At 43.4% G+C, this 13,748-nt stretch overlaps 1 long non-coding RNA gene across 1 annotated transcript in view; it reads left to right on the forward strand.

The window, feature by feature from the left end:
- Nucleotides 1-13,748, forward strand: part of LOC146545545 (uncharacterized) — a 33,528-nt gene continuing 19,780 nt past the window's right edge. Inside the window, exon 1 of the long non-coding RNA XR_014881248.1 lies at nucleotides 1-257. This is a non-coding gene — a long non-coding RNA (uncharacterized LOC146545545). The remainder of the gene's footprint in view (nucleotides 258-13,748) is intronic.

Raw genomic sequence — 13,748 nt, forward strand, 5'->3', positions numbered from 1 at the left:
AACCAGTGAGACTAACAGCACTTATCATATCTCACCCTTGTGATTCCTCTGCTTTATTAGCCCTGGAAATCATGTTGCAATACTACGTGTCCTGTTTGCAAGTGCCATTAAGGAACAGTGATGTTTTATGTCATGGAAACAGGACTTTTGTCTGCCTCAGACGAGTATTTAGAGGAAAGCTTTTCTGGAAAAGGAGATTTTCTCCCCTGTTCCATCGTTTCTACTTCTCAGAGGCATGTGTAACTCTGTGCTGTGCGGTGAGTTGGGGAGCGGGGACCTGCTGCTCTCAGCTGCTGGGGTGAGGGCAGCTGCAGAACTGGCTGCTGGGTTGGGCTGCGAGGGCAGAACCAAGAGGAGCTGGCGGGGAGGAACCAGCATGTGTTGCAAACGGTTGCTCTTGGCTGACATCAGGGCCCCTGCGGGGCTGCCTGCAAGCCAGCACAGCTTAAGTAGCCTGGCATCAGTTACAAGGCACGAAAGTGGCTTGGAGCCACCTTTGTTCCTCCCCTGCAAGCCCCTGTGCTGTGCCCAGGAGCAGGGGATGTCAGGAATTGGGATGGAGGCAGCTACCAGCCAAGAATCCACCGGGAAGAGAGAGATGGCATAGGCAGCAATTGTTTTGATCGGCTCTGCGATGTTTTAATTGTGTCCTCCTTACAAGGAATTGTAAAGACTAGTGGCCTACGTGGTATGATACCAAGAAGAGGATTTTGTTTAACGTAGTTGGGAGTGTATAAAGTAGCAGACGAGAGCTTTGGAAAGATTGGATTAGATTCAACAGATCTGCTGGAACTCTGTGTGTCTGTAAATTCTGGGGTCCTTAACTTTGTCTTGGGCTGAAAATTGGCTGACTGAGAGCTGCAGCAACCTAGATTATTCTGATCTAACACTGACAGCTTTTATGCTAAGAGCAGCTTATTTCTAAGTCATTTCTAAATGTTATTTAAAAGGCTATTATACATACATTCAAAGGTTTTACCATGCAGTAATTTTCAGGCTTTACAACTGCTATAAGTAACAGAACTGGCTTTCTGTTGTGTGTAACCTGGGTTGTGCAATTGCTCCTGTGTCCTCTTTGGAGACTGTTTGCTCACACTACGGTAAGGAGTGAGCCTAGCAGAGTGAATGTAAAGGGTTAATTTGATTCTCCCAGCACTAGAATGTAAAAATGTAAGAAATAGATTTCAGAACAAAAGAGGTAGTAAATTTTCCTAATTTCAAGCAAGAGGTAGCGACTTCTTGGTAAGTTAACTCAGTCAATGAAGTGGTGACATTTCTCAAAAGTCCATAGCATTGCTCAAAGAAGTGTTTATTTTTTTCATTAGCAGCTATGTTAAATTTTTAATCAATGTTTGGCAGACACTTTTATGTTCCTAAGCAGTTCATTAATGTTTCAGCAAATGTGTCACATCTGCAAAAGCAAAGTTTTCGCTATGTACATGAGTGCCCCCAGGATCCTTTACTGCAGATTAGAGTTATGTCTGGGAGAAACCAATGGTCTTGCATGGGCCTGTATACTCTGGTGGGAACATGAGATGCCATGAGGAATTCAGACTCAGGAAAGCCAGCTTTGGGCAACCTGAGGGAGATGAGTGTCTGAAAGCTGATGAAGTGTGGCTAGTATGGGCCGACATGTTGCTGCTGGACAAAGGGTGAAAGTGAAGGGTGTTTGCTTCAAGAGAATGCATGTATTAGCAATATTTGCAAAGAGCAGGAAGGCAGGCAGGCAAGAAGAGCAGAGAGGAGAGAACAGTGGGGACTTGAGGAGGAGGTCCTGGATGCATTGGGAAGCAGGGCTGCAACACGGGTTAGCAACAGGTACATAATCTCCTGAGAACCAGAGGGTATTGGAAGATTTAACTGTGGTGTATGATAGAGCAGTTCATGCGTGGCCATGAGTGACTGAGATAATGAAGTGGGAGGGAGTGATGAAGGATTATATTCAGCAGGAGGGAAGCAGTTTGAGTCCTTCATTGCTCATTCCCAAGCACTCTAATGTTTGGGTGGTATTTTAGTGGCAGAGATTTTATAAGGGAAGTGCGATGTTGTTTTATGGGGTGCTAGCCAGATCCCACTGAGCCACACTCTCAGTCTTCAGTCTTCTTAGTCACAGTTTTTTCAACAGACCATTCATCTGTTCATGAAGTTGCCAGTGTTCAAACATTATCATTGCTAAGGACTGGCCTCTATTTATGTATTTTTGACACTACAACTGGCTTAAAAGTGGTTTTTTTGTAGTTTCATTCTGTTGTTGTTATAAAGGCACAGTCATTAGTGGGAGTGCAGTTATATTAGGACAAGTATCACTTAGTGTGGTACAAGTCTTGTTCAACATCTTCATCAGTGACCTGGATGAATGGCTAGAATGCATCCTCAGCAAGTTTGCCGAGGGTACAAAGCTGGGAGGAGTGGTTGACACACCAGAAGGCTGTGCTGACATTCAGTGAGATGTGGTCAGGCTGGAGAGCTAGGCAGAGAGGAAGCTGATGGGTTCAACAAGCCCTACACCTGGGAAGGAATGACCACTTGCATCAGTACAAGTTAGGGGCTAGAAAGGAGCTTTTCAGAGAAGGCTCTGAGTGGCCAGGTGGACAACAGGTTGGCCATGAGCCAGCAAGGTGCCCTTGTGGCCAAGAAGGCCAATGGTATCCTCAGATGCATTAAAAAGAGCATGGCCAGCAGGTTGAGGAAGATGATCTTCCTCTATTCTGCCCTGATGAGGTCACTTCTGGAACACTGTGTCTAGTTCTATGCTCCTCAGTTCAAGAAAAACAGGGAACTTCTGGGAGAGAGACCAGCTTAGGGCCACAAAGATGATGAGAAGCCTGGAGCATCTCCCTCACAAGGGAAGGCTGAGAGACCTGGGGCTGTTCAGCATGGAGGAGACTGAGAGGAGAGGTTCTTATCAATGCTTATAAATAACTGAAGAATAGGAGTCAAGTGGTTGGGACCAAGCTCTTTTCAACAGTGCCCTGACAAAACAAGAGGCAGTGGGCACAAACTGGAAAACAGAAAGTTTCATATGAACACGCGGAAGAACTTCACTTTTAATGTGACAGTGCACTAGAACAGGCTGTCTAGAGGGGTGGTGGAGTCTCCTTTTCTGGAGATACTGAAGACCCATCTGGACACTTTTCTGTGCAACCTGCTGTAGGGAACCTGCTTTAGCAGGTCTCCAGGTCTCCAGAAGAAGGTCTCCAGAAGTCCCTTCCAACCCCTATGATCCTGTGCTTCTGTGGTTCTGTGAAGTATTCCACTTAGTGCGTGGGAATAGCCTCATTGCCATAAGCAGCTCTTCATGCTGGTGTATAAAGGATGCATTAGCAGTAGTGGTAATGGGATCAAAATGATCAAAAGAGGACTAAAGAGTTGCAATGTAAAAAAAAAACTTTCAAAACAATTTCGGAAAGGTGATGCTGACCCTTCAGTGCTTTTTCTTGATTTTGATTTTGAAGTATCTTTCTGATGCTCTATGGCTTTTGTCTTTTCAAAAAGACGCAGATTATGTAAACACTCTTTTTTATCTAGGCTCATTTTTAAGCACTTAGCTGCAGCTATTTTCATGACATACCAACAAAGAATTCTTTTCTTGAGCTGCATGGAAATGACAGTGCAACTAGTTGCTTTTGAAACAAACACACTGTTCTCCCCTTTCTATGATACTTTTCCATCAGTTCAGAATAGCCTTATATTGTCAAGTATTACATCAGTAAACTTTTCTAGTTGTTGCTTACTCTTGGTTAAAAACACTAGTTCAGATCTCAGAAACATCTTTTCCTTAGTGGACTACCTTGCAGTCCTGGTGTCAAAACCTTCAGTTTTGGGCTCCAGTGGCCAACCTAATTTGTGACACAAAACACCTGCAACAAGATTGTCAAATTGAAAACTATTGAAATGGAACCTATATGACTCAAAGCTGCTTGTTGCAAATGCCATCACTCTGCAATGGAACTACAGATATTGCTGGAGCACTGCTGACTCTCTCTGCCTGAAGCTCTGCTGTATAGGTTGTTTATGCATCTATCTTTCCTCATTTTGAATGTTTCATCCTGTTTTCTGTGAGTTTTGGGTTGTATTCTGGCAACATGATCTCAGCTATAGTGGTCAGTTAGGAGCAGCATATTTCTTTGGGCTGCCCGTATCCAAGGAGTTAGTTTGCATTCATTGCTGTTGCTGACTGCAGAAAAGAACTACGCTGGATTTTATACCTGGAGGCACTGATTCTGTTAGAGTAAACATTAGGGTTGCTAGTGTAATTGAACACACGCAACTCACCTGCACTGACACCCTGGCCCTGCCTAGATTTCCTTCAGTAGCTACAGTTGATTTTCATTGGCAAGGTCAAAAGTACTGCAGGTTTCAAATGCCTCATTGTCCTTCACTCTTAAAAGGGCACAGTACCAGGATGCCTGCACCAGTCAAATTCTAAGCAGACTTGTCTGTAGTTTGGAAAGTGTTTTGCCATCTTTCTGGAGGCTCAGTGCATAATGATACATCTGATTTACTCTATAGCTAAATTTTAAAGCAAAGAGTTCAACAGCTTCTATTACTTTGGGAATAAATTGTAGTGCTCAAGTTAAAAGGGTTCTTGCTTCTCAGGATCAAAGTTTGTTTTCCCTGGTTGTTGCCTGACGAATGAGCATGTAATCCCACTAATAAAATAAAGAATAAATGCAAACCTGGTTTTAGGGATGAGCAGTAAAGCTGGGAGGAGGGGGAGGCTGTGATTGGCCAGCAATGGAAGTCATCCAGTGAGTCAATGACAGGAGGGAGGGAACCGTCTCTTCCAAAAATTTAATGCAAAGTATAACAACAGTATAAAACTCCTAGTTCCCTGGAGACCTAGCCAGATGGAAACCTGGTCTCCATAGCAGGCCCTGAAATATTCTGGACCCATTTTGCGTACTGTAATAAAAGTAACTCAGTACCAGCTTTTATTTTAGAAATGCTATTAAAATGCTTTTAAAAAGCAAAATAAAACCAAGAGACACATGATCAGCATGAAAGAATTATTAGTAAAACAACACCAATCCACAGCTGAGATACTTTATTAAATAAAGAGCAAATCAGTCTTCATACTGAGAATAAAGTCACCAGATGAATACCAGCTCTAAACAATCCTGAGACTAACTCATGAAGGTAGAATGTGAAGTTTTGCTATAAGTCTCACATAAGTAATTGTATTAAATACTTAGATTAATAATCTGAATTTAGTTGGCTGTTTCATACTGAGTTCAGAAGTTATTTTTGCTGTCCCTTGGCTTTGATGAAGAGTGTATTTATAAGATTTGCATTCCAGCTTTACACAGGGCAAGCACACTGCTACATTTTTACTTTTATTCATTGCAAATGAAGGAAGAGATTAATTTATCCACATAACTGGTTAAAAGACAAGATAAATTGTTCCATAAGGAAGAAGCTTTGCTTCCTGTGGTTTTGTGCCCTCTCTGTCTTTACCACTGGTTCCCTAAATTCTCTTCCTGTTGAGCTGCACAGGAGGCTGTCTGCAGGTGTGCTGTTGCTTGGCCATTGGCTGCCCACTCCAGGGACAGCATGGGTCCCAGACCTCTCTTGTGCCAGGTTAGGAGGACCTCACCTCTAGGAAACCTCCCCTTCTCTGTTTTGGCAGAAACAGACAACTGGATTGCAGAACTAATGACTGGGGGAGGAAAGTAATCACTTTAGCTTTGTGTCCTTGGGAATCCAGGCTAAAGAAAAGAAGAGTAACTAAGATATTAAAAATATGAGGGCAGTGCAAGCTCTTCAGTTCTCAGAGTCTTCTGCACACTTGTGTAGCAGGGGCTGGGAGTGTGGAACAGATGTGGCACTGTTTTGCTGGCATAGTAGGAGGGATTTTTCAGTCTGGAGTGAGGAAGGAGATGATGGATTAGTCAGCTACTGAGGGAGCTTTTTTAATGTCGATGCAATGACTTGCTTTTCGCCAAATGATAGCTGTTGATATTTTGAAGCAGCAGTTTTCCCTCAGGTAGCTTCCTGACCCATAAGACAAGGCTTTTTGCCTCACCCTTCAATTTTGTGGGTTGCCTTGCTCTATTTCCCTTGGGGCCAGGCATCTTTGTCCAATCAAGCTTGAATTAGGTCACTGTTAACTAGTGTCAACTTGGAGGAGTCTTGCTGAAGCTGGCAGTCTAAAAAAAATTAAATATTTTCCATGCCACAGAGACTATTGGTCTGTGACCCACCAAAATATCAAAAATCCAGATGTATAAGACCAATTCTGATGAAGTTGGCATAGTCTTATTTGGGTCAATTGTCTTAACAAGACATTATGTCACCAGTTAGGGGAAAATACAATATTAAACCCCTAAAAATAACTAATGGGAAAAACCTTGCACAACAAAGCCAGTCGCACAGCATTTGGTCATCAGAAAAATAAAAATAATTTCAGACTCATGATATATTTAATCATCTGTATTTATTCCTCTGCTGATCTAAAAACAGGCAAATGTTCTCTCTCTTCTTGGAAACACTGCGATTTCGGAAAACTTCATATTTTAGACAGCTCTTCAAACAGCTTTTCTGCTAAAACTTAGATTTCATTATTTGTTAGGAGGAAAGCGATTAGAATGAAAAAATAAAATAAAATAAAAGTGAATTTTATGTCAGATCCTTCACCACACCAGCTATATCAAGGACAACTATTCTGCAGAATTTCAGAATAAACACCAAAAGAACATGCTTTCTGTGTTTCTACACAGAAAGTGAATACAGATTTCATGACAATCATTCTGATTTGAGTTGAAGAAGGCAGAACTGAAGATACATGGAGTAAACTAGACTGAGAATGAAAAAGCATTAGATGGGCACAAGTACACTTAAGCCCTATTAGCTGCCATATTGTCCCAGAGGGAGAGAAGCAGCTCTGTAATAGCAGCAGCAAAAGCAGAAGAAAGGGAGCAGAAGAATCTCCATATGTGTGATGTGCATGCAGGGAGCATCCTGTGAATGAAATACTTAGCAGTAGTGATGACTGAAGCCTTCAAAATCACTGCTCTATTAGGAGAAAATTAGCTAGGCATTCTCAGCCACTAGCCTCCAGGTTTTTCTATGGAAAAGCCCTGGGGGAAAAACCATCGAGTCTAGAGTACTCCAAAATACAGGACTGAGTCCAACCATTTATGGAGTTTTTCGAGACCAGTCTGGAATTGAGAGGGAAAGAAAAAAAAGCAGTGTAATGAAAGAGCAGAGCCACATACAGGGTCTCTAAATCTGTGATGCTGTGAAACTATGGAAAGGTCCTGTTGTCCTTCACCATATCCAGAAAACATAAGAGTAAGGGGATACCTTTGAGGAAGAGGATGAAGTAAAGCTGTTCGGATGCTTGAGAATCTTGAAAATGGTTGTTTGAAGCTTTTTTCTACTGCTAAGTGGATTAGAGATTTGGTTGGATTAGGGCCTTAATAAATACCTACAGTGTTTGTCTTTCATCTGTGAAATGTTTGCCTGCTTTTAAATAGACTATTCTTGTTTGCTCCACTGTTGTCATGTTGATATGAAACTCTGGAAACAGGAATTCTGCCCTTAATTCAATAAAAAGATTTGGAAACCTGAAGCTAAAATTCGCCTCAAATATAACTGGTATAAATCCAGAGTAGCGGGACTTTATTTCAGTGCTGGAGAAGCAGCAGGAGACTCGCTCCTTGACAATTTTTGATGTCTGGATGACTTTTTTATGTGCCTCATAATAGTTTGTGGTGGTGTAGCTAATATTTTTAAAGCTCAGCCCTGGCCAGAGGGCAGCCTTTCTGTTCCACACGACGGGGAAACCCAGCAGAGACAGTTCCTTCATCTGGAAGGCAGAGGACTTCTGGCTATGGCAGAGATGAACACAGAGGCAAGGTTTGGCCATCTTCGCTGGTCCGGCGGCCGTGCAGTCATTGAACAAAAGTGGATCTTGTAAATCTGTATATGGCCCCAAGACAAAGAAGTGCAAGGAAAGGTGAAGTCTAAACATGCCCATTCTCTCTGCTGCTCACCGCTGTCGCTACTTCTTTGCCTGGTTTTCCTTTGATGAGGGGCTTGGGTGGTCCAGGGAACAGATAAACTCGTGTGCAGGAAGCAGTTGGGAAGATGATGCATCCTCTGTATCCATAATCAGAGGGGCCAGAAAGCCTGATCCCTATCACTCTGGCTATTCTTTGGATGCTTTTAACTGATGAACATTCCAAAGGTGATAACTCGATGATGACAATTTATTGCATCAATTTGTAACTTCAGTCATGTAAAATTCACAACCTACAGGCAATAAGAGGGTGATGATGAAAATTTACTGCAACAATTTGTCATTTATATTGGTGACCAGAACAAATTACATAAGACAGACAGGCCATGGACTAGGGAGTGGGAGCCAGCTGCTGGCTCTGTGGACAAGGAAGGCTCCAGCTCCAAGTGCTGACCCATGGCCTGAAGACTCCTTTTCACACCCTCTTCTATGAGGGTATATTTGTTTTATGGGCCTGGTTGTGTACTAGCATGATGGGGAATGTTTCCCACTGCCTTTGAGGCCAAGGTGACAGTAGGGCTGTCAGTACCTAGCATTGCAAGGAGGTTGCAAGGTGGAACAAAAGGCTGGAAGAGCTGTGAGAGATGCAGTTGTGCAAAGGATTAATTGTAATAGGCCTTGCCTGTGGTGGCACAGACCTGAGGGTGTTCAGCAAGATGAGCTGAGCTGGCTGACTCCTATCAAGACAGTTATACCTGCTTCCTCCTCCTCACCAGCTCCCTATTTACCTGCTCATCCACCCTTGTCATAGACTCATAGAATCATAGAATGGCCTGGGTTGAAAAGGACCACAATGATCATCCAGTTTCAACCCCCCCGGTATGTGCAGGGTCGCCAACCAGCAGACGAGGCTGCCCAGGGCCACATTCAGCCTGGCCTTGAATGCCTCCAGGGATGGGACATCCACTCCTTGGACAACCTGTTCCAGTGCGTCACCACCCTCTGTGTGAAAAACTTTCTCCTAATATCTAACCTAAACCTCCCCTGTCTCAGTTTCAAACCATTCCCCCTTGTCCTATCACTATCCACCCTTGTAAACAGCCGTGCCTTCAAGTATTGAAAGGCCACAATGAGGTCTCCTTGGAGCCTTCTCTTTTCCAAGCTAAACAGCCCAGTTCCCTCAACCTTTCTCCATAGAAGAGGTGCTTCAGCCCTCTGATCATCTTAGTGACCCTCCTCTAGACCCGTTCTAAGAACTCCACATCCTTCCTGTGCAGCAAGACACAAACCCAGCAAATACTTTTCTGATGGGGTACTGAGCTGTGATGTTTCATCAAGGGGTCTGGTGAATGCTGAGGCAGAGTTTGGAGCAGAGAAAGAAGTATGGTACAGGGAGCAAAACCCTTGCCCTTTATGGCAGCCCTGAGATTTGGGGCTGTCTGTGGAACCTAGAGGTGAGATGGGCCAAAACCTGCTCCCTGGCTATCTAGGGAAGTGGTGGTGTTGCGCCTGTTTTGCAGGCAGAGTTCTGTTTCCAGGGGCATTATTGACAGTCTTTTTGTAGAGCGGAGATTAGCTCAATAATGAATGCCTCAGAATAAATCAATGGTGGGACAGCTTCTAGACCTGGTGATTTTCCACCCTCTGCAGATTCTGGGGAATACACGAGCACCGGCTGCAGTCCAGCAGGGACAGTAGTGCATGCTTCAGCTCCACTGGAAAGTATTTGAGGAGGGCACATACTTTTACCTAATTTCAGTGTGACCTTATTCTTCAGGGTACATTTCAGCAGCATGTTATGTATCCTCTGGGCTGGTGTTTTTACTTCAAGAGATTGTAAAGGTCACCTACAGGCTGTTCAGATGGCATTACTCTCTCTTTAACATAAGATCATGAGATCTTTTTATATTTCTGGTGACAGAGACTAGTTTTCATTCTGCCTGACAAAGACAGCCAATAGCTTGCAGTATTTCTTCCTGCTCACATAAAATCTTTTTAAATAGCTGCATTGATCTTTATAAAATAAATTACAAGGTCACAAGACAACTATTGCGCACTGATTTGTATGGTGTTCTTTGGTATTGGAGAGGTCAAATCCTGTGAGTAAAGATGAATCTTAGATTAGGAATATAATGAAAATTGACCTACATATAACATCCCATAGGGTGACACAAATTAGTATGACTTATTGCTTATATTTTAAAAATCCTGTCTTTCCAGCCACACAGCCAAAAATAATAGTTTCTATCCCAAAGACCTTCTGATGACTATCTGTTCATACGACAAGAAGCAGGTGGGAAAGAGAAAGAAAAAAGGAAGGATGCAGAGGATCTGAAAGGATACTGATAAACCCAATGACTGTTTACTGTCCCATGCCATCTGATTTGTAGAGATAAAGAGTTCTTCAGCCTCCTGTTTTTCCACAGAAGACTCTTTCTATATGACCTTTAGTGGTCTTCTGTCTTTTTCTTTTTTTGGTTGGAGCAGGTTAGCCGCATATGAGTTGGTATTAGACACACACAGACAGGAAGAGGCAAAGAAGGAACCAGAAGGTTCATGTCAGAGTGGAGAATAAACAGGGAAACTGTTTTGTGGTGTTGAGAGAAAGATGGCAAGTGACAGGCTGAACAGTTTGAGCAAATGAAGGTGTTATTCTCTGTGTCATTTTAATGGCTGATGATCAGATAAGAAGAAAGAGAGGGCAGGCAAGAGTATTCTACTATTAAAAGGGAGAAGGAAAAATTGTGTGATCTCTTAGGACAGATCACATGCAGAATGAAACTCGTCACAACAGAATCAGGTTGATTCATGAGTCTGCATACTGTGTGCAGTTATGCCTCATTGAAAAATAATATTACTTTATATTTAAGAGGATGGAATGGTCTCCAGGTTTAGTGGCACTGCTCTTGCAAAGCAAAATCCTGCCCAAGTTAGGGAGAAGTGCTGCTGAAAGGCCTTGAGCCACAGGGCTCTTGTGGGCCAAACCGAGATTCCTTGGGATAGTTGAGGCAGTACGTTCTAGAAACAAAAACATACCCAGGCCTTCCTCCTGTGGCAGCTGTCCTGCTAGCAAGCCTAATGAAGTAGCCACCCTCCAAAACCACATGCCGTGGTAAGCTCTTGCATGAGCTCTCCCACATGGTAAGCTGGTCCTCATGCTAGTACTTTCTTGAGCATGGAGGACCTGATCGTTTAGGCAGGCCGGAAAAAGAGGCCCCCTACATCTGCTGAACAGCACATGATAGAATTTAGCCAAGAGATGACTTAATTTCTGGGGAAATAGCCTGTTGTTTATTTTTTCAAAGTGGCTGAGCACCACGCATATTACTGAGACCAGGGGAAAGGGAAGACAGGCGTTGAGCCTTGCTGAAGACCTGTGTGATGGGCTGTGCTCCTCAGTGCAATGACAGCACAGCAAGGCTGTCAGGTTCCACACATCTTCCAGATGTATTTTTTGCCCTTGCAAAACTCAGCCACAGTTGAAAGGATCCAACAAAATCTTTTTCTGACATGAAGGGGAGAAACTTCAGCAGAAAACTGCTCAGAAACGTAGGGATACATGATAATGGCATCTAAAAAAAAGGTGTGGCTCAAGGGGAGGCCATTGCTGCCCTAGGATTAGGCTGGCAATGCCTCTGTCTAGTCACCCCACCTGCAGAGTTTTCCGAGCATAGTGGTTGCTTTCTCTATTAAACAGCTGAAGTTCAGCCTCTTCTGCACTGCTAAAACCATTTCTCTCTCATGTACTTGATTATGTGATGGCTAGTGATAATGTTAATCCTCCACTGCCAGCTTCCCTTGATCTAAACCGCCACCCTTAGCAAGGGCTTCCAGTCCAGCTGGCTGTCTCATTTCCTTCAAAGCTGCTGTTTTCACGACTGCCTCTGGCCAGGAACATAGTGAGGAAAGGAAGGCAGCGCTGCATGGAGGGCATTGACCGGGATGGGACGCAGACAGCCTGGGCTGCCAGCAGACGGGGGCCAGGAAGTATTGGGAAACACCACGATCCATCTTCACACATGCAGACGCTGGCATCGAGCAGTTGTGCTGTACCCCACTGTCAGCATGACTGAGAGTCTGGAAATAAATCAACAATGTGCGGGTTTGAGCTACCCTTTGCTCCTGCACAACTTAACTGCACCATTAAATATCAAGTAGCTTTTGTCGCCATTTTCTGCCCATTGAGTCCTAAAGTGCATTTTGTGCACATTCTCCATACATTTTCACTGTTTTCATCTTCTGCAATGATTTCTTGTCATCTCTTGCCTGACTTGTTTGCCCTCGCTGGTGTCATGGTTGCAGCGTTAGGAGCCCTTTGGTCTGGGGCACATGTATTTCTGAGGTATGACTGGTTCTGCATTGGTTCTACATTGTTCTCTCCATACTGTTGACTTTAGTGGGGGTGGTACCTCTATACTGAATAGCAGAGCATTGCTCTGAATGCGAAATATGATAATAAATAATAACCTCTATGACCAAATACCAGTTGATTTTGTAAGCCTCGAATGGCTATATCAGCAATAATTTGGCATTTACTTCTCTGGTACGGGCTACTCCATTTTGGGAGCTCAGTGTGGGATAGGCACAGACGAGAAGTGACCATCAGGATCATCTTTAACTTCATATTTAGGGTGTGTTAGTAAGCCAAAGCTCTCATGACACGGTCCTGTGGACATAGTTTTATGCTGATCTCCATCCATGCACTCACTTTCCTCCACATGCATATTCCCTGTTGAGCTGCCCTCTACTTAGATTTCTTGCAGTCACATTAGCGCTCGTGTGGCCAGAGCATCCTCAAAGCAAGATAAGGGCTGGCTGCTGGTAAGGATGTGCACAGTGGATAAGGATTGACTCATGCTGATCAGAGACATACTCAGAGAGCTGGTTGTGTGTTACTACATGCACACTTCTTCCATGCCCAGAGGCGGCTCTTGAACCATCATGATTTTGATGATGGAATTAAAACATCCCAAGGACTCAGTATCTGGGGGACAACCTACTGTAGGGAGCCTGCTTTAGCAGGGAGTTGGACTAGGTGATCTCTAGAAGTCCCTTCCAAACTCTACAAATCTGTGATGATTCTGAACATGAAGGAGTGCTTGCTTGGTTTTTCGGTCACCTGGCACCACATGAAGAAGGGTCAGGACAGAGCTCAATTTGTATGTGACCTGTCAAGCTGCTCCGTGGTTTGCAACATTGGTGTTTAGACACCACAAACAACGTTGAATTGGATCCTGCTCTCTACTTAGCACAGTATTGATCTTTAAATAGGAAAAGACCAGCCCATAAACCGGAAACTATATCCATGGAAACATGGAGCGTAGCTCCTATGACTCAACAAACACAAGGGTAATTATTTTGCTGTCATTTTTAAAACTTCAAAGCTTAATGCTATTAAGAGACCCTCAGCTCTTCCACTTGATTATGATCTGTAGTATGTGGTTAAGTAATAGTCAAAAGAATATCACTGACTGAAATGTTATGTTCCCATTTAAAAAACAGTGCCTACCACATAATGCTGCATTAAGTAGTATTTCAGTTTTTAAAATTAGATCAATAGACAGACAAACAGATAGAAATGTTGGTTTCTTTTATTTCCCCCTCTCTTACTCATTTTTTTAAATGTCACTACAAACATGCTCTGTAGTTAGTTCTGTTGTAGCCCTGATAGTGCTGGCTAGCTATGTTCCTTGTTTCCCTGGTTATCAGGTTGGTCTTCACTCAGCAGTGAAGGAAGCTTTCTGTAAAATGGAAACAAAAACACTGCTTCAAAATTGAAAAGACA

Source organism: Meleagris gallopavo, chromosome 1 (genome assembly GCF_905368555.1).
Source record: "Meleagris gallopavo chromosome 1, MGAL_WU_HG_1.1, whole genome shotgun sequence".
Taxonomy (NCBI): Eukaryota; Metazoa; Chordata; class Aves; order Galliformes; family Phasianidae; genus Meleagris; species Meleagris gallopavo.